Source organism: Taudactylus pleione, unplaced genomic scaffold (assembly GCF_031769625.1).
Source record: "Taudactylus pleione unplaced genomic scaffold, aTauple2 ptg000969l, whole genome shotgun sequence".
Lineage (NCBI taxonomy): Eukaryota > Metazoa > Chordata > Amphibia > Anura > Myobatrachidae > Taudactylus > Taudactylus pleione.
Window position 1 is genome coordinate 2,585,443 of NW_028285370.1, and position 21,316 is coordinate 2,606,758.

The 21,316-nt window shown below is 45.1% G+C and overlaps 1 protein-coding gene across 5 annotated transcripts in view; it reads left to right on the top strand.

The window, feature by feature from the left end:
- The first annotated feature begins 1,154 nt into the window (after window positions 1-1,154).
- The window catches only part of SLC6A9 (solute carrier family 6 member 9), a 164,810-nt gene continuing 144,648 nt past the window's right edge, over window positions 1,155-21,316 (top strand). Inside the window, exon 1 of one of the 5 annotated variants that reach the window (XM_088460671.1) lies at window positions 1,155-1,368. The gene's annotated coding sequence lies outside the window, so the exon portion shown is untranslated. Of the gene's footprint in view, window positions 1,405-4,379; window positions 4,531-5,927; window positions 5,947-6,299; window positions 6,321-21,316 lie in introns of those variants that run through there. The other 4 variants (XM_088460670.1, XM_088460669.1, XM_088460672.1 and 1 more) reach the window with 4 other exon arrangements.

A 21,316-nucleotide genomic window follows, 5' to 3' on the forward strand; every position in this document is an offset into this window, starting at 1 on the left:
ACTGCGCACGACGGCGGGAGCTCCGTTGTGCGCATGCGCCAGACGCGACGAGCGAAGGACTTTCCTTCGCTCGTTGTGTCTGATCAAATGGGGCGTGCTGTCGATGTTGATTGACAGCACGCCCTCTTTGGTGGGCGTGCCTCCCTAACGGGGGCGTTCCCAAGGGAACGCCTACCGTCAGAAGCCGGCCCACTGACATCACTAGTGATGTCAGTGGGAGTGATTTTGGCTCTGATAGAGCCAAAATCACTCCGGGCCTTGCGGTTGAAAAACTCAACCGCAGGCTCCGGCTCGCAGTGGCGATGGTCAAGACCATCGCGGCCATCAAACTGCACGCTCGTATAGGCTGTGGGTGGTGACCCACAGCTATACGAGCGTCCAGGAGGACGCTCCATAATTCTGGAGGGCGGCCCTCATTCAGAGCGTGCGCTCTGCTCAGAGCGTACGGCTCTGAATGAGGGCCTGTGTCCGCTGGCACAGCCCCTGGCCTTGCCACTCCCGGAAAACGGGATGGACACGCCCTTGTTTCCGAGAGCGCGAACGTCCCCGCCCCTGCACCTTAAATGCCTCTACCTGCAATGCTGAATCAGCCTCATAGCGCTGATGAATTTGTAATCATTTTTTCGTGCATATGTTCAGTTAAATAAGTGCAAATATGGTAACGCCCTAAGGGTAGATTTAATAAGGCTTCTAAAAGAGAAAAGCGGTGCTGTTGCCCATAGCAACCAATCAGATTAGGTGTATCATTATCTAGATTTGAATAGAGAAGTGGTTTTCAAACTCGGTCCTCAGGACCCCAAACAGGTCACGTTGTTCAGGTCACCCAGCAGGTGCATAGGTGTACTCATTACTCACTGACATTTTAAAATATCCACAGGTGGAGCTAATTATTTCACTGGTGATTCTGTTTGGAGTTCGGTAAAATATGAACTGTTTGAGGTCCTGATGACCGATCTTGAGAATCTGTGCAGTAGAGAAGTGGTTCTCAAACGGTCCTCAGGACCCCCCACAGTTCATGTTTTGCAGGTCACCCAGCAAGTGCACAGGTGTATTCATTAATCACTAACACATTTTAAAAGATTCGTAGGTGGAGCTAATTATTTCACTTGTGATTTTGTGAGGAGACCTGGAAAACATGCACTGTTTGGCAGGGCCATAGCTAGGGTGGTGCGTTCGGTGTCTCCGCACAGAGCGCAGCATTGCTGGGGGCGGAACACCGACCGCCCACCATCTCATATTAATAGAATTCTCTCATTCTGCCGGGCGGCCACTGCTGCGTGTCCGCGGTGCCCAGCACAGAGGAGGGAGACAGCCGCAGCCTCCCCGCCTCCTTCTGACATCCCTTCTCCAGGCAACCTATTGTGATAGGTGAGATGGAGACGTCATGACGTTTCCCTCCCAGAGGTCAGTGAGGAGCTGATGTGTGGTAGGGCTGGCTGGATAGGAGTGGAGCGGTGCTGCCTGTATTTTTCCGTCTGTGGACACAGGACTGAATGAGTGTGTGTATATACATATATATCTTTGTTATATAGGCAGTCAGATGTGGGGGGGGGGCACCAATGAACTTTCTCGCACAGGGCACCAAAATGTCTGGCTAAGGCTCTGCTGTTTGGGGTCCTGAGGACCGAGTTTGAGAGCCTGTGCAATAGAGAAATGATAGCTACAACCTGATTGGTTGCTATGGGCAACACCTCCACTTTACATTTTTAAAACTTTGGTAAAATCTACCCCTAAGTCTACTTTAACCCCACAATGCTTATTGATTAAGATTATAGTGTTGGCTGTGGATTGTTGCTTATTGCTAGGGAACATGCAGATCGTCAGGTGATTGCTGTAAGTAAACTTGGCACATAAATAAACCCTATTGTAAAAACAACCCACTGTTCCCCAACTGCTGGTTCCAATACTTTCTCCGATATTATACAGCACAAATACATGTCATGTTTAATCCTTTAACTATTATTGACAATAACTTTCTTAATTTACATTAAATTACAAAAGAAAAATGTAAACCCATAGCTGGTCATTTACAATGTGCCCAAGTATCCCCTCCACCTTTAATTCTTGCAGTCTTCTCATTAAGATGGTATCTGTCTGACATGCCACTAGCAGCTGGGACGTAGTATAGAGATCTGGCAGAGGTATGTTTATAGATGTCAGTCATGCTTCCCGTCACTAAACAACCACAGAAGCAAATATTATACTGTGTATTAGGGATCGCCATCGACCATTGGTAGTTAACAAATATTGATGGTTAACTACCGATGGTTGATGGTTTTGCCATCAATGGCAGAGATCCAATGGACCCGATGCTTTTTCCCCCGTCGAGGGGTGCAAACCATTGGAACCATCGATAGAGAGACCATGATGGTCATCCCTACTGTGTTTCATACGCAGTGGAACTGAGGGCTTGACCCAGCACAGATCGCAATTGCAACTGTGTACGCAGATTGGCCAATTGTTGCGTACTCTGCAAGCATATGCATCTGTATAAATTAGCCACTGTGATTGCCTACGCATCCTGAGTACTTACTGCGTACAACGAGACTTGCAATGTCTGAGACAGGTCAGAGCTGCTGTGATTGAACGTGACAGGCCGATGTTCTCCGATGGTACCGACGTATACGCAGGACTGCGAGGTATTACGGATGTGAGAAAGCAGTACTGGGCGTCTCTATGCTGGCTAAGCGGTGGCAGACATTAGCATATTTTTGCTGTGTGCGATTACGCAGATGCGATCGGAATTGCGATCCGTGCTGAATCAGGCCCTGAAAGCCTAAATTTGGCCTGTCAGTTTCATTTATGTCGGGGGAAAAAAAAAAGTAAAAATTACAAAATAAACTTATGACAAAAAAAGCAAAAAAGAAGTTGGAAGTTTTTTTTTTTTTAGGTTTCTATGAGGGATGCGATGCTGCCAATTACATCCTGCAATGCATTCCTGATATTGACTCCAGTCGCTAACGCCATCTGAAGATGGTGTTAGCCGCTGTAGGCTATGGGCTACACTGCGCATAATTAGCTGGCGGAGGGTTCCTCCGGAAACCTCCCCAGCAATGGCGGCCGTGCATGTGCAGTTAGCGGGATTGCGCACGCGCAGCAGCCCCCGGGCATATTGCAGAGCCGGGCTCCTTTCGGAGCCACTGTCTGAATTCTGGCAGGGCGTTAATGTCATGCCAGATCACATAGCAATTGCAATCATTAATAAATGGGGGCCTAAATGATAGAAAACCCAGATTTGCTGATCACGATCATATTTTGATCATGATCTGTAAATCGGTGAAAATCCAACATGTTGGATTTCAACGATGCCCTGTCCCCGGTGTCTAGGGATAAGGGAATTGCGGCAATCTGTTACTAGTGTATGGGGGCCCTTAGTCCCTCCAAGTGTGTGATTATTCATTGGGAGGGGTGTACCAGAGGTTATGTGCCTGGTCCAGACAATAATGATTTTCCCTACCTGCCCTGCACAAATCTCTGCATCATTTTTCAGGTACTTCATAAGTTTATGCAGCTTCACGGCCTACATTACACAGCCCCTCAGTATATTATCAGCGGGTGCGGCACAGAGTGTCAACATTCCGAATATTGACAGCAGAATGTCAACATGGTCTGAATGTCGACATGGACATTACTTTGACATTTGAAATTATGACATGGCGAATGTTGACATATCGTTTTCAGCACATTTCAGCGCTAGCCCTAAGCCTAACACTAAAACTGTCTGCTGACATTGTGAACATGTCAACATTTTGACTACATTAAGGGTATATTATCAGTATACTCGTAGGTGAGAAGCACACCTGAGATAAGGCAGGCACCGAGTGTTACAGGTAAGGCAATAGTATTACCTGTAACATACATGGCAGTATTGACCCTGCAGGTATGGTGGGGTCAGTGGCTGGGGGAAGGTGCAGGGATTTGGGAGACATTAAAAGATCGGGATGAACTGGTGGAGAAGCAGGTTTGTGTGTCACAGAGCAGATATATGCAGAAATATTATCTGATGAGTCTGCGTGCAGGAACGGTTTCATGATGATGATAGATGATTATAGACAGGACGGGTCTCCAGGTAGTGCTGGGTGTGCAGGAACGGTTAATGATGATGATAGACAGGACGAGTCTCCGTGGAGTGCTGGGTGCAGGAACGGTTACATGATGATAGACAGGACGAGTCTCCGTGTTGTGGATGCAGGAACGGTTAACGATGATGATAGACAGGACGGGTCTCCGGGCAGTGTTGCGTGCAGGAACGGTTACGTGATGATGATAGACAGACAGCAGGGGTCTCCAGGCAGTGTTGCGTGCAGTAGTTGAGCCTAGTGCCGGAGCAGGGGAGTGACGACTTCCCCATTCCTTCCCCAAAACTCAGCAGCGCTCACAGGGGGAGGACTCCTAATCTAGGGGCCGCCCTCTCCAGCTGGATGATGCAACTTTGCCTTTAAGAAAACGCTGTGACAGTGACAGGAGCGCTACACACTACAGACTGGAGCCGGGGTCTGCCGAGAGGAGAGCGGGTCTGGCCGCAGCATGGTAAGGGGCTTCCTCCTCTATGTGTGCCGGAGATATGGCAGTGCCCGGGGATCTCTGCGGTTACTGCACTGGGTGCTGGGGTCTGTCAGTGCGGGTGCTGATGCTCAGTACCCGGGGGTCTCTGCGGTTACTGCACTGGGTGCTGGAATTGGGGCACAATGGAAACTCATCTTATTTACCATGCCTGTGACAGAACTCGTAAGAACTTGGCACACTGCACTGATATATGGGATGCATGTTATATATGGGATGCATGTTATATATGGGATGCATGTTATATATGGGATATGTGTTATATATGGGATAAATGCTATATATATATATATATATATATATATATATATATATATATATATATATGATTTTCTATGGGGTGTATGTGCCGTACTTTGTATATGGGATGCATTTCATAGCAATCTGCTGGAGCCTCTTCTGTATGTATATATATGCATGATGTGCAGGGCAGTGTCTCATCATTGCTGCTGTACTGGGGATATAATGTATGTGGTACTATTATTATTAGTAGTTTTATTACTGTGCTGGTGCTGTATGCTGCCTGCCTCCTGGGGGTGTTTATGTAGCATGTGGTGGGTTCTGCCCCCCAGTAACTTTCCACAACATGTAGTGGGCGGGGCCGCCCCTACAACACGTGGCAGCTGATGTAACTTACATTAGAAGGTACACAGACTGGGGGGGCGACAAAATGGCATAGCTGGTGGGGGGTAGTAAGGAACAGGGCTAGTGGGGGGCAGTAAGGAACAGGGCTGGTGGGGGGCAGTAAGGGACAGAGCTGATGGGGGCAATAAGGAACAGGGCTGGAGGGAGCAGTAAGGGACAGGGCTGGTGGGGGCAATAAGGAACAGGGCTGTTGGCAATAAGGAAGATAGCTGGCAGGGGCAGTAAGGGGCAGGGCTGATGGGAGCAGTAAGGGACAGGGCTGGTGGGTGCAATAAGGGTCTGGGCTGGAGAGAGCAGTAAGGGTCTGGGTTGGAGAGAGCAGTAAGGGTCTGGGCTGGAGACAGCAGTAAGGGACAGGGCTGGTGGGGGCAGCAAGGGTCTGGGCTGGAGACAGCAGTAAGGGACAGGGCTGGTGGGGGCAGCAAGGGTCTGGGCTGGAGACAGCAGTAAGGGACAGGGCTGGTGGGGGCAGCAAGGGTCTGGGCTGGAGACAGCAGTAAGGGACAGGGCTGGTGGGGGCAGTAAGGGTCTGGGCTGGAGACAGCAGTAAGGGACAGGGCTGGTGGGGGCAGTAAGGGTTGAGCTGTAACTAGACTTTTTGGTGCCCTGTGCCAGAGAGAGCATCCCCCCCCATTTTTAATTTTCTAAATAGGGACATAAGAAAGGGCCATGGCTACATGGGGGAGGCCAGGAGATGCTGGGGATAAAAGAAGAGGAAGCTACAAGTGAGAATCTTTTGTAAGAAATACTACACATTGCATGTTATTTGTATCTTCATGTATATATGGAATATCTTGATCGGTTGAATATAAAGAGAAGCACGTTTAAGAACATCTAGGTACAAAGGTAAAATACGATCAATATACCATCTAAGATAAGTATTTTTCTTTGTACTTCCCTTGTTATATAAAAGACATCGCCGGTTCTCCACACTTCACTTTTTTTTGTACATTCCAGCAACTGTTTATACAGGATGTAGTTAATACACCTACATGCGGCATCCCGGGTGACGAAATCCCGGAGCCGGAATGCCACTTCTCGGCTAGAAGACCGTTGCCGGAATACCGACAGTGGGTGACGTGCCGACGCTGGAATCAGCCGGGATGCCGAATGTAAGTATAGTGGTCTTGTTAGGTTTTAATTGGGGGGGGGGGGGATGTTAGGTTTAGCCATCACAGGTTTAGGGACAGGGGAGCAGGAGGGTAGACTTAGGTACCCCCGGGGGGGTGTTAGGCACAACTGGGGGGGGGGGGGGGGTTAGGTTTAGGCACTAAGGGGGGAGGATTAGGTTTAGGCACTAACGGGGGAGGGTTAGGTTTAGGCACTAACGGGGAGGGTAACGGGAGGGGGGAGGGTTAGTGTTAGACAGAGGCATAGCATGTCGCCAGTGCGCCTGGAGCTTGTGCTTGCTATGGCGCCCCCTCCCCAAGTGTTTTAGGGAGGAGGTGTGTCCAGCATATATGGTTAAATTAAAGGGATATAAAACCAAACATTAGGAGAGGTATTGAAATGACATATTCCATTAATAAAATAAAAATAATAGCAACAAAATAATGGTGGTTTCTCTGCAATGGGGAACCTCTAATCGGTCGTCGTCCCCAAATGATTTTAGAAGGTCCCCATTCACTATAATACTCATTAATACACCCTCACTGACTGCATCATATATTGGTGCTCCAGTCTCACTGATTGTAGCAGGCCCCCTTTGTCTACAATACTCATTACACCCATCTTACTCACTGACTGCATTATATATCGATGTCCCCCCTCCCTCACTGATAGCGCCATATCCCTCATTCCCTCTTATACACCTTTTTACACACCTCACTCATTGACCACAATATATATCTGTGCCCTGTACTCACACCCCCCCTAACTGATTGTAGCAGGCTCCATCCCCTATAAAACTCCTCAGCCACTGACTTAATGTATGTGTTCCCTCCCCCTCACTGATTGTAGCAGGCCCCCCCAACATAAATCGTTTCCAACTATCCTGATAAAGTGTCCTGTGCACAACTGTTAGACCAGTGATTTTTAACTTGAGGCACACTATACATCATATTAAAGTTCCCATGGCACACTGTATGTGATGTGGCTGCGTGATATACTCCCAGATAAAAATAACACACATACATTGGCCCCCAGAGAAAAAAAAACATAGTGGCCCCCAGAGAAAAAGAAAACACACACATACATTGGCCCCCAGAGAAAAAAAAACACACACATACATTGGCCCCCACAGTACTGCACATTGGCCCCCACAGAAAAAAACAATCAAATCGGCTGGCCCCCACAGACAAAAATACATATTGCTCCCCACAGAAAAAAAAAAAAATGACATTCATTGGCCCCTACCTGTCGGTAGTTTGGAAGCTCACTGCTGTCCCTGTCCTGTCTCTCTGGCAGTGTGCGGGCAGGCGCCTGGCTTGCGTGTAGTCAGGCCGGCCGGCGGGCGTGACCTATGATGTCACATCCCGCGTCTGAAAAGGTCACGGCCGGGGCATGCCTGAGCCTCCCATCCCCCAAAAGAGGGACCATAGAACAACTGTGTGACACAGCACGGCATGGAAAGTGCTGTATTAGATTGTGTAGTTAGCTCAGCTGCCGGAGTCAGAATTCAGCCAGTGGGCGCTGCGTGCGGCGCCTTTGTACATTTTTGGCGCCTGGAGTTAGGATGTAGGAACAGAGGTTAGGGAAAGAAGGAGGAGGGTTACTATACTTACCCGACCCTTGTCGGGATCCTGAGCATTGGGATGCCGCTGTCGGTGTATTGACAGTAGACATCCCGACTGCTGGGATTTCATACCCATTCCGTTTATACTGATGTCGATAAGTCATTAGTAAACCTGTGAAAGTGCGTAATAATCGTACAAATAAGAGACAATGGTGTCATTCCCACTGTTGGTGTTGCTTTTAAGCTTTTATTATACACATTGCCCTGTTTAATGCGCAACTACAAGCCAAATTTGAATTGGAAAAAAGCGCACGCGAAACTTGTGTCATGTGCAAATCTTCATGCGTTTCTACCTATTATCCCAGCACATACGTGTGATCAATCTGCAACGTGTCCTCAAACCTCACGTTACTGGGTAACACATTAGTCTTTTAGAGGAAGGATGTGGCTGAAGCACCTTTACAACAACGATTCAACTTTTGCTTCTCTGATATGAAGGTGCTTTTTTCTCAGGTGTTTATTTCCCAGGCATTGCATTGACAGTGTTACGTGTCCACTCATGCAGAGCATGCCCACAAAATGGCTGCCTGCACTATAGGCGCCCCAATACTATAATTGTAAACTAATGTCACCATGGTAAACGCCTCAAGCTCCCTGAGTTATTAGAGAATAACAAAATGGTATAATATGTTCTTGACGTTTATTTCTATGTTTATTTTCCTTTACAATACAGATGCTACCCTCAATCGTGCCCAATAACCCCGTTTGGTACGCCACGGACTTTGCATCGAAGCCGCGTCGTGTGTCCTTCCACATCCTTTTTTACAAAATGTGTGCTTTATTCGCGTCACAATGCACGGGTACCCTGGATGCTGGCACTGACAAAAATGGTAATCCTAAGTGCCTGGGACACTATGAGCGACGTTGTATGCCACTACGATACGATATAGGTGCTGAATTCAGGTACAAGTACGAAAGTCCGGGAATCGTCTCCCATAGCAGAGATTTGTGCCAGGCATCTCGTGCCATACAGCGCCAAAAAGCACAGGTGCATAAGGGCACATCTGCTTCTTTTCTTGCCTTTGCTCCTCTCTTGTGCATGATATGCAAATAAGTGGAAGGAGGCTCTTGTTGAGTCCTTGTTTGATGTTTAACTCCTTAAGGATAATTTGGACCCGGCTGGCCATTTATCACCATTTCTCTATAAATCACTTCCACTGGGGATAACTTATTTTTTTATTTTGTAGTAAATTATAGTTGTTTTCTTTTATCACATTGGTATTAACACTCTTTCACATTTGGATATTGCAGGGAAAAATAAAAGCGGACTTGGCTGTGTTTTCACCATATGTTATTTTTACACAATTAGTGTATCCCCAAAAATAAATGACTGTTGTTATTCTACAACGTACAGGTCTATGTGTTGTGCAAAACATGATCTTAAGGCTCATACACACTAGACGATGTGCTGTATGGGCGATATTGGTGAAAGATATTGGGTGTACACACTGAACGATATAGTTAACGATATTATCGTTCTGTGACGTTATCCTGCCACATCCCTGAACAAGCACTTTTTGCCGCTATCGTCAGATTGACCTGCATATTTGCACGACAGCAAATATCGTTAACGACCCGCGATATCGTTATCAGTCATATTGTTCACTTTTATTGTCTAGTGTGTATGCCCCATAAAATGTCAGTAATCTACAGTATGTTGTAGCTCATTTGCAGATGCTATAGAGCAGTGGTTCTCAAACTCGGTCCTCAAGACCCCACACAGGTCATGTTTTGCAGGTCACCCAGCAGGTGCACAGGTGTACTCATTACTCACTGACACATTTTAAAAGATCCACAGGTGGAGATAATCATTTTACTTGTGATTTTGTGAGGAGACCTAGAAAACATGCACTGTTTGGAGTCCTGAGGACCGAGTTTGAGAACCTGTGCTCTAGAGGTAAGGATGGAGACCCATGGCGTTTCCTCCTCTGCGGAAGCCGTGGCCATCGAGGTCTTTGGGCTAGGTAGAAATGGGGGCGTTGCTTCTCATGCACATCATTATCACAATGGGGCCAGTGATGTCAGTGATCAGCAACAGGACATCACTGCAATGAACCTGATCCACTTTAAAGGGCATTTAAAATTGTTGACTATGTAGGATGCAAATTGCTGTAAGCTTCACACTTACATGTTTTCTGCAGTTATCACTAATTTCTGTTGTTTATAGTCCAGAGAATTTTCCGCAGACCCCTTGAGTTAATAGATTATGGAATTCCATAATCAAGACCTGATTGATGTACAAGACTCTTGAAGAGACCCAGTAGACTTCCACCAACAGCCATGGGCAAAAGTTTTGAGAATGACACAAGTATTGGTTTTCACAAAGTTTGCTGCTTCAGTGTTTTTAGAACTTTTTGTCAGATGTTACTATGGTATACTGAAGTAAAATTACAAGCATTTCATAAGTGTCAAAGGCTTTTATTGACAATTACATTAGTTTTATGCAAAGAGTCAATATTTGCAGTGTTGACCCTTCTTTTTCAAGACCTCTGCGATTCGCCCTGGCATGCTGTCAATCAAATCCTGGGCCACATACTGACTGATGGCGGCCCATTCTTGCCTAATCAATGCTTGGAGTTTGTCGGAATTTGTGGGTTTTTGTTCGTCCACCCGTCTCTTGAGGATTGACCACAAGTTCTCAATGGGATTAAGGTCTGGGGAGTTTGCTGGCCATGGACCCAAAATTTAGATGTTTTGTTCCCCGAGCCACTTAGTTATAACTTTTGCCTTATGGCATGGTGCTCCATCATGCTGGAAAAGGCATTGTTCCCCACCAAACTGTTCTTGGATGGTTGGGAGAAGTTGCTGTTGGAGCATGTTTTGGTACAATTCTTTATTCATGGCTGTGTTCTTAGGCAAAATTGTGAGTGACCCCACTCCCTTGGCTGAGAAGCAACCCCACACATGAATGGTCTCAGGATGCGTTACTGTTGGCATGAAACAGGACTGATGGTAGCGCTCACCTTTCCTTCTCCGGACAAGCGTTTTTCCAGATGCCCAAACAATCTGAAAGGGGAGTCATCAGAGAAAATAACTTTACCCCAGTCCTCAACAGTCCAATCCCTCTACGTTCTGCAGAATATCAGTCTGTCCCTGATGTTTTTCCTGCAGAGAAGTGGCTTCTTTGCCTTTGACACTTATGAAATGCTTGTAATTTTATTTCAGTATACCATAGTAACATCTGACAAAAAGGTCTAAAAACACAGAAGCAGCAAACTTTGTGAAAACCAATACTTGTGTCATTCTCAAAACTTTTGGCCACGGCTGTACAGTAGGGGTATATTTACTAAAGTGCAGGTTTTTAGAAGTGGAGTTGTTGCCCATAGCAACCAATCAGAGTCTACTTATTATCTAGCACCTTCTAGAAGATAATAGGTAGAATCGGATTGGATGCTATGGGCAACAACTCCATTTCTAAAAACCCGCGCTATAGTAAATATACCCCTAGGGCTCAGTTACTAACACAGCAACCATGCACCAGATAGATAAAAGCTAATTGTTGATTGGTTGCTGTCATTTAGTGGAAATATTGACACTTGTTGATTGGTTGCTGTCATGCAGTGCAACTTTTGGCACCTAAATGCACTGTTGGTAGGTGAGTCCCTGTGTCCTATAAGTCAGAGAGAAAAAAATAGCAGTGTTAGGGGTTATTTATCAAGGCAGTTTAAAAAAAAAAAAAAATTGTATGCATCACCGCTATGTACTAATGGCCTAATGCAGGAGACTTCACAGAAATTTCCTGCTAAAGGCTAACTATCGGTGCAGATCGCAGTCCCCATTATTATCAATCGAGACTACAGTCTGGCCGATATGTACCAAACTTCTCCCAAGTTTGGCCCCATTGTTTTATGCAAACCTCCGATGATGGAAACCGCTTTATTCCTATGGAGGTATTCTCGCAGAAGACAGATGTTATAATTCCCTCTTCCGCAGCCTCCATACGGTGACATAAACCAACACTGTGTGGTACCTCTGTCCCTGCGAGTTAACTTCTGAGTATTCAAAATGAAAAAAAAAAAAAATCAGTCATGATGACTGTTAATAATTGCGGCAGTACCGAGATTGTCTCTCTTATAGGCCCCATATTATGTGTAACATTTATAACAACGCTAATTGGTATTTAGAATTCGAAATACTGTCGTGTTCCATTATAGTCTTTATACAGGGACAGTCACAAAAGAAAGTTCTGTAGTTGTTTGGTTGTACGTGTGACCGATGTCTTCAGTTGGAGCTTATTAGGAATGCAAAAATCTAAACATTAAAATTTACGGCGAATGGCTCAGCTATGTGAGATCGGCGCCTTGCACTGTGATAAAGAGCATTATTTTGTCCCTAGGTTACCCCTTAATGCTCAAGACATGATTTCTGAACGGGGGCTGATGCAGGGAATATGTCCGTGCTGCTTGGCGCACCTTGCGTGAATTTGTCCTGCACATGCACAGAAAATACAGTACACACAAATGTTGTCAATTACGCCCGGATGAAAGCTACCCTTACAGCCATAAAGGTGGAACAGGGGTGAGACGGGGCTTTCGCTCCAAGGCAAAGTTCAGTATGCAAATGTGGACATACAACCCAAAAAGTAAGCGTGCGTATGTCTGAAAGGAGGCTCTCCTTTGCACCTAAAGAGCGTACAATTGAAGTTGCGCTCCCTCTTTTGCTGTTTTGCATGGGGGAAAATGGGTGTTAGAAAAGGTCAAAAAAAAAAAAAAAAAAGTAGAAGCTGCCAGGTATTAGGGAATTATCCTATTCCTCCCGAGTTTTGTTTTGTATCTCTTGCGCCTGGTACCGGGCAGCTGTAGTTACACAGTGATGATGATTAATGCCCATATGCTGCCAATACAGAGGTCGGGCGCATCTCGAAATGCGCGTGGCACTTTAATCTTGATTAATATGCTCCCATTATACTTATAACTGTGCACCAGCCCCGATGATGGTATATTTAGCATTGGATACAAAGTTTTCTAAAACCGTTATTTGTCTGAAACCCGTAGTGATTGTGCCTGAAATCTCTTATAAAACCAGGTTTATAAACTAAATGCTTTCTGCTTTGTAAATTGTTTGTTTATTTGTGTTTATCTGCTGCTGAAATGACTCTGTTCTGTCGCACTGACTGAGAACGAAGCACTGACTGTTCTGATTAGCCATAAAAAAAAGAAACAGGATTTAATTAATAAGCTAGGTCAGCCGTTAACGTTGTAGGTATACGCGCAGCTGTCTGTTCATGTATGGCTGCCTTCTGTAGCCCAATGTGTTTCTTTTATCTCGCAGGCAAAATCTGTAAATTAGGAGCTGTGTTAGTTCATTGTAACTGTGTATTTACCATAATAATTGTGTTTTAACAAGTTGATGTTTTGTAGGTAAGATGTAATGTAATCAAGCCTCAGTGTTTTCTAGAACAGTAATTGAAATAAAGGCTAATTTCTCAGTATTTGCCATCATTTCCATACAAGCCGTCATGTCATGTCGGCATCGGCACGTCCCACGGTAATTGATATTGGAGCAGAACCTTTAAAGCTGCGCTATCACTTGTATGTGGTGTGGCTTGACGACATTCAGCATGTTCGACGCGGGCCGAATGTCGCCATGGTCATTAGGTCGACATGACCAAAATGTAACATGACGACAACAAATATGTATATATATATTTTTTTCTTATTTTATTCTAAACCTAATCCTAAATAAAAAATTAAAAATAAATAAATCATCGGTCGACATGGTGAATGACGACATTCTAAATGTGTAAAATTTTAACAATTACAACATGTATGCATGTGAAATATTGGCTGATGATCTTGTCGGCATATTGGCTGTTGGCCTAATGTACATATCAACATGTTGGCTGTCGACATTCGGAAACTGTCAACATTCTGTCAGTGGACAAGTTGACCGGATACCCTATAACATACACATTACATTCTACTAACATACTCTCACCCTACAGGGGGGGTGAGTGTGAGGATTGAGAGATGGTGGTAACGCACACACTACCGTCGCCGCCGGACCTGATTTGCCATTTCAGTATTACAGAATCTGTCGGAGACCTGGGAATTCTTCCTTCATGGTGCTGCCTCTGGCTAGGGAAGGGAGAAGGTTAGGCAGACGTAATGTGGAGTTGCTATAATATTGTCGGCCTAGTTCTAGTTGCTCTATGTCCAAAAAAAAAAGTCTCATTATGGACGTGATTGTGTAAGACGCAAAGTGGCTGGATATGGTGCGGAGACCAGATTTACTACCTTATACTAAAGCGAGATTCCATTCAGCTAATGCGAGGATACAAGAGGAAAGCAGCGATGCCCAATGATTTTACGCTATACGTCGTAATTCGTATCAGCACTTGGACCAGCCCCAAGCTGTGTAAGAGAGCCATCACAAACGGGCTTCCATTCACCATGGCGCAACTCAGAAACACACAGCGCTTTATATACACGCCCATAGCATTCCCACAAGACGGGACAGTCCCAGCCCATCGCATTGTAGGTGCCCAGTTCCCACCCCGAAACGTCCCAATTTCATGGAAAGATAGATCTGACCACGTTCCATCAGAATTGGAAGTGGATGTGGAAAAATGTATTAATTCCCTTCTGCGCATGAACTATAGGCTAAAGCTCGCCATTTGCATCCTTGCACAAAGGACCGTCAGACCCAGCCTCTATATGTCGATCTATTATTGTTAGACCTGGAATTCTAGCAGGAAATATTTGTTCAGGAGCCTAGATATTAGAACCCGGAGTATTTACTGCACAGGCGTCACTCAGGATCTATGGAATCACAGCGGCTAAAGTGTGTAGTTGGTACATAGTGACCGATCTCTGCTGTAAGACAGGGACAAATCCTGAGCTCCACTATGGGGCAGCGTTACCCTTTCAGCAAAACATGGATTCAGATATCGCTCAGACATTGCATGGAATGTTCTGTCATGGCTAACTTTACTATGATTGGACTCTAATAATTAATGGTAACATCCTCTCAGTAGGACGTTACTCTTAAAATAAAAAAATCAGGTGTGTGCAGTACCGCAAAGGATCGTGTTGAAATCCAATAACCTCAGTGTACCCAGGTCAGTGGGCTGCCCCACGCCCTGCAACAAGCCAACAGAAAATGCCTAACATCTGAATTCTACATAAGCCTGCTTCTGGGTGGTCACACCTGGTAGATCGGAGAAGAGGCAGAGGTAGATGACTTTTAGATAATGAGGACCATCAACTAATTTCCTTACACCCTGCTTCTCCCGCATATATTACCTAGAACGGGATCAGGCTTACAAAATGTAAGCATCATCTTGAAGGTCCTAGATGTAGTCACCCCGTGCGTAACTCATCACCGTATATGGATACGTGGATTCTGGCTACAAGCGATATGGTTTTTGTATGATAAATTGGGTGTCCCTGTTATTTTGCTCCCTAAATTGAGCTTATTGTGTATTGTTACGCACTGCAGTTATTGTTTATGTGGAATGCGCCACAAAACTCTGCACCTCTGGACAGTAGGTATAACGAATCCTAAAATATAGAATATAGTCCATTCATAGGACATAGATGAAGAATGCGCTGGCATCAGACAGAGGGTAGAGAGAGTCCCACAGAGCTTACAATCTAGAAGTAGAGACATGTCCTTATTTTCAGGTTCCATTAACAGTTTACAAAGATTAACACTTCGCTTCCCAGTAAAAAAACAAAAAAAATTATATTTCAAAAGATCCAGATAAAGTTCTGCGCTCCTGGGGAGATTGTCTTGCGAACAGATTTACTTCTTCATTCCAGTTTTATTTCTTATAGTTACAACTCTCAGGTGAATAGCGCCTTGGAGGCTCCCATAAACAATTTGTACATAAACTGTTGGTTCTAATTATTATTTATTTATTTATGCCAGGTTCCTCGTTACTCTGAGTTATTACTTTGCAGAACAAACTACAAGCTGTAAAGACGACCTGGAGATTTCTGTTAGTTTAACTTTTTTAGTTGGCGTTTGTACTTTTATTGGACAATATTGTAATTGTTACATGTATTCCTGTACTCAGGGCCTGATTCAGACCCGGACGCTATTTATGTCCGCTAGCTGGCTAAAAGGGGCCGGCTATGTAAATCATGTGCTCGCACTGCGTCGCGTAAAGCCGCCCACTAAGTAATAGCGAGCGGCCGCACAATGCGCTCGCACCTGTATAAAGACGCCCCTTTGCCACTCGCAACACACGTCATCTCCGGCAGTTGTAGGATTAATCAGGAACATCGAGAGCCATCGGAGCTGCTCGCAGCGCTTGTGGTAGCCTTTTCCCACCACAGCATTGCGAGCAGTTCTGGCTAAAATACAACCCAGTCACCTGTGTAATGACGCTACTTTGCTAATTATGCACATCCATTAAACGCCGTTCTGACGGTCGGGCACGCCTGCGTTCGCACATCCACACCCCCGTTTTCAAGCACCTTCCCCAGTTATCACCCACAAAACGGCACTATCTGTAACTCAAAATACCGGCCCAACTGCGGGCTACGGGCAAGCACTTTCCCTTCGCAATGACTGGTTCGCGCATGCACATTGCGACGCATGAGCAGATTGTGAAAAATCGCTCAATGCATGCGAGCGCAGCTTAGCGTCCAGGTCTGAATCAGGCCCTCATTACTCACGGATTTGGATTGGTCCTTGCCAAGACGCTGTCTAATCTATTCATTATGGGGCTGATGCAGAATTGAACGTACGTCTGTTTGAAGATCGTAGCTTGCGTGTTTTCGCACAGCGCATGCTTTGGAAATGAGCGCACACAAGTGCAAGCAATGCAGAGTCATACTTAGTATAGGGTAGGAGGAAGTGCTTACTGATTACTATCAAACCAAGCGTACACAAAGGCGGCCACATCTCTGCATATGGAGAAATATTCACATTTTTCCTGTGAACGCTTCTTTTGAGAAATATTTGCCTGTTTTACTTCCCAATGTGCATCAGCCCCTAAATCCCTGTGAATGAGCCCCCCACACCTTGTAACAGTGATAGACTGACATGTATTTATTTATCTGATAGAGATTTTCTGGAACTTGGTAACAGGGATAAATCTGAGCGACAGCCAACATCATTCTGGATAAGGTGTAATTTGTACAGATTATAGCTGTTATTTACATTGTTACATAATGTCACACACATTTAATGCTTCCAGATTCCTCCGTAGTCCTAAACCCTGCGCCTTACAGGGCGAGAATGAAAGGTTATCCCCTCTGAACGCTGACACACCTATCCTGCTCCCCAGTGATATCTCATTGGCTCATTTCACGTTCCTCCTTGTGAGGACGTTTACATTTAAAGTAAACACTTCTTCCCTTATCTGTGCATATATTACCTACAGTTCCTTGTTTCTACCCACACTCAGCTCAGTGTACCTGAATGTTACTTTTACAGTATATTGTGAACTTGTTAAGCAGCAAATGGCTGATATATAATGTGTGTTTGTGTGTTTCTAGGTGGTTGGTGAAGTTGTCAGATTAAAGGTTCTAGTCTCTGTCTATCTCCCATCCTGTCCCAGAGCACTCAGTGACACAGGTGACTGAATTGTATGCACAATTGAAGTTCTAAAGGAGACGTGCACCGTGAAAGGGTTCTTGGTAGACTTGTGGCTTTCTTAGATGTTGCATATGTTCAGTATTGAGCTTACAAAGTGGTTTTATATAAGTTTTTTTAAATGTATTTAAGGATTGATAATCAACACAATGATTGGCCTTGTTTCTTGGGTGCAATTGGTGGAAGGGTATCCTTACAGGAATAAAGTCACACCCACTCACATTACTAGCAATGTATGGAAGATATAGGGGACGATTCAAATGTTTTTTGGGTGCCCAAAACAGTCGACTTATCGCACATTTCTGCTCACCACCTCAAGCAGAAATGTGTCTAACCACGGCTATGCGCGCCTGAACGGAGCAACAATTGAAGTGGACCGTCAGGTGCCCATTAGTTTAGGCGCCCTATAAAGCAATTCAATTGCTCCCATAGTGTTTGAAGGACCAGAAAATCCCTAAAAGGCGACGTCCACAGTGGAAAAACCATTCAGATGAGCAAAGTTCCAAGTTGTAAAAATGTACGTTTAATACTTATTGAATTATTATTAAAGGCGTTTTCAAGTTACTACACCATAAGTGCCTTCTTGGTGTCATCTGTTTGTGTAGGATTTGTTGTAGGTCTGAATTGGCAGGGGGCTAATAAGAGGAGCGGCTGTTTTGAATAAGAAAAATTTGAATAAGTCTATAGCGCAGGATAAGGTTTTATTTTTGTGATGTGTGTGTGTATATATAAAATATATTGGGTGGTCCAGCACTCCTTACACACACAGGGCCTGATTCAGTGTTCACTGCTGATTGCAGATTCCCGATTATAGGGAGTCTGCGCTTGCGCAGGACCCATTCTGCGAGTGTGCAGAATGAGTCCTGTGTAGTCGCACGCAGACCCTTGAATGCCTCTGCCTGATTGACAGGCAGAGACATTTAAGGGGCTTTGCTGGGGTGGGGTCGGCCAGCGTTCCCGGAAATGGGGGAGCATCTGCCCCGTTTTTCGGGAGTGGCCAGCCCAGGCTCTGCGTGTCCTGGGCTCGCAAGCTTACTCAGCTGGCCAGAGGCCTGGTGCCGTCCACCATCGCATCTATCGACCACAGATGGCCGCAATGGTGATTTCGGCCTGCGACCTCCGTCGCAGTGCTGGGATCGCAAATGCAGCAGGGGGTGTCATACATCTCCTGCTGCATTTGCAAAATAGCAAGGATCGCAATTGCAAAGCTGCCTGCGTGCATACCTCATATCTATAGCCTGCGTGCATACCTCATAGCAGCTTTGCCGTTGCGATCCTTGATGAATCAGGCCCATAGTCAGCTGCGGCTGGTGCCCTTACAATTATAAGAATTAATGCCATGGAAGGTGCGGCATTCATAGCCTAAATAATGCTCTCAAGATGGCATACATCGTAGATCAATGTTTCAGTTTATCACTTTCATCAGGATCAATGCAAATAATAATAAAAACATACCTTATATCCTAGCTGAAAATATCATCCCATACCGCAGACTAGCAAGTGGGTGTCTCATCTCCGCAAAATGGCGAGCTGCTATCTTTAGTTACTTTGTTAGAGAGTAACAATTTTCAATCCATAGACAGTAGCTATTAATATTTTATGAGAATATCTTCTCGTGATAAATTCTGTTTAGTTACCTATCCATGGTTTCCCCTTCCGGCCAGTCCCTGACTTACAAAAACATGACAATTGCCCTGCATCATTGAACTGAGGCCCTGATTCAGAGCCGGACGCTCTGACAGAGCGCTCGCTCTGAATCAGGGCCGTCCCTCCTACCTTTTGGAGCTGCCTCCTGGCCGCTCGCAAAGCTGTGGGTGACCACCCACAGCTATAGCGAGCGGCCAAAATGATGGTCGCGATGGTCAAGACCATCGCGACCATCGGGCTTGCGACGAGACCTTTGCAGTAGGGTCTCGCTGCCTCAAGCCCTGGAGTGCTTTTGGCTCTATCTGAGCCAAAAGCACTCCCACTGACATCACTAGTGATGTCAGTGGGGCCGGCCCCAGACGGTAGTCGTTCCCGTGGGAACACCTCCGTCTGGGCAGCCATGCCCCCGGCACACCCACCAAAGGGGGCGTGCTGTCAATCACCATCGACAGCACGCCCCCTTTGGTGCGAGACCCATAACGATGGCTTGCCCGTCGTTATTCGGGCGCATGCGCACGACGGAGCCGGCTTCCTCGCGCGCATGCGCACTTGGGCAACATCGACCCGCTTGCGAGCGCTCAGCACTCGCGAGCGGGTCTGAATCAGGCCCTGAGCACATTGGAACCGGTTACATTTGGGATTACTCATCACCTACGCTCATTCAAAATCCATTATATCGAATGGTGCATGCACTAATATCATGTTTTATCAAATTTTGACATCACTGACCGGACCATTTATCTTGTTTGATTTTTTTATAAGAAATCGAAGTTGCTTCACACTGACCACTATCGCTTCGCCCCTGATAAAGTCGACGACAACGAAACGTGTTGGGTGTTTATAATTTTTGTCCACAACACTGTAAGCCGCCTCAGTCATGATCTTCCGTCCTAGCGTTAAGGTGACAGAGTGGCAATTTCCATCTGCAGATTACTGGTAACAGATTTCTTGTCAATGGTGTATGTTAACAATGTTGGCGATTTTTTTTTTAATTTTTTTTATTGAAAATAATTTGTGAAACAATGTTTAATAAATATTTGTAAACTATCAAGTCATGATTTTGTATCGGGGACATGTTAAGGATTAACACACAAATGATTGCACATCAATAGGTCAACTCAGGTTTGACTGATTATCGCACTCTGTAAAATTGATATCCGCATATTAAGAAAACACGAAATTATCAAAAGACATAATATATATAGTTTATATTAGGGATGAGCGGGTTCGGTTCTACTCGGTTATTATCGCAACTTTACCGCAAGTTCGGATTTATTTTATTGGCTATCCAAAACACATAGCCAATAAAATGCCATTTTGAGATCCGAGTAAATCCAAACCCGCTCATCTCTAGTTTCGAAGGACAATCCTTTGTGTCTATCAGAGAGCCTTCTTGAATAAAATAGTGTGTGTGTGTGTGTGCATATATATTTCTAAAATATAGATAGAAGGAGCGCTATCTCAAGCATTTTAAAAAAACAAAACAATTTCCATCAAACATATGTCATGAATGACGTACCAAAGAGAGCGCTCAGACCACCGCAGGTATACAGCACAAATAATCAAGTCTCCGGGAACAAGCAGGTTGTCTCATCGGCAAACTCGTATCACATAGTAACGCTAGGCCATCACCCTACGCGTTTCGTCACTTGGACTTCGTGTGATATGAGTTTGCCGATGTGACAGCCTGCTTGTTCCCGGAGACTTGATTATTTGCGCTGTATACCTGCGGTGGTCTGAGCGCTCTCTTTGGTACGTCATTCATCACATATGTTTGATGGAAATAGTTTTATTAATAAATGCTTGAGATAATGCACTATGGCGCTCCTTCTGTTTATGTTTTAGAAATGTATTACCTGAGTTGTGGATATGGGGATCATTGAAAAGAGGGAAGAACGCCGGCCCAATACACGAGGCAGTGCATACAGACCCACGTTTGATAAATATATTTATGATCTCACCTTGCAGATTTGCGCCAATTGTGTGTTTTTATTATATATATATATATATATATATATATATACAGGTTGAGTCTCCCATATCCAAATATTCTGAAATACGGAATATTTTTAGCATGACTGAGATAGTGAAACCTTTGCTTTTTGATGGTTCAATGTACACAAACTTTGTTTAAGGCACCAAATTATTAAAAATATAGTATAAAATAACCTTCATACAGTG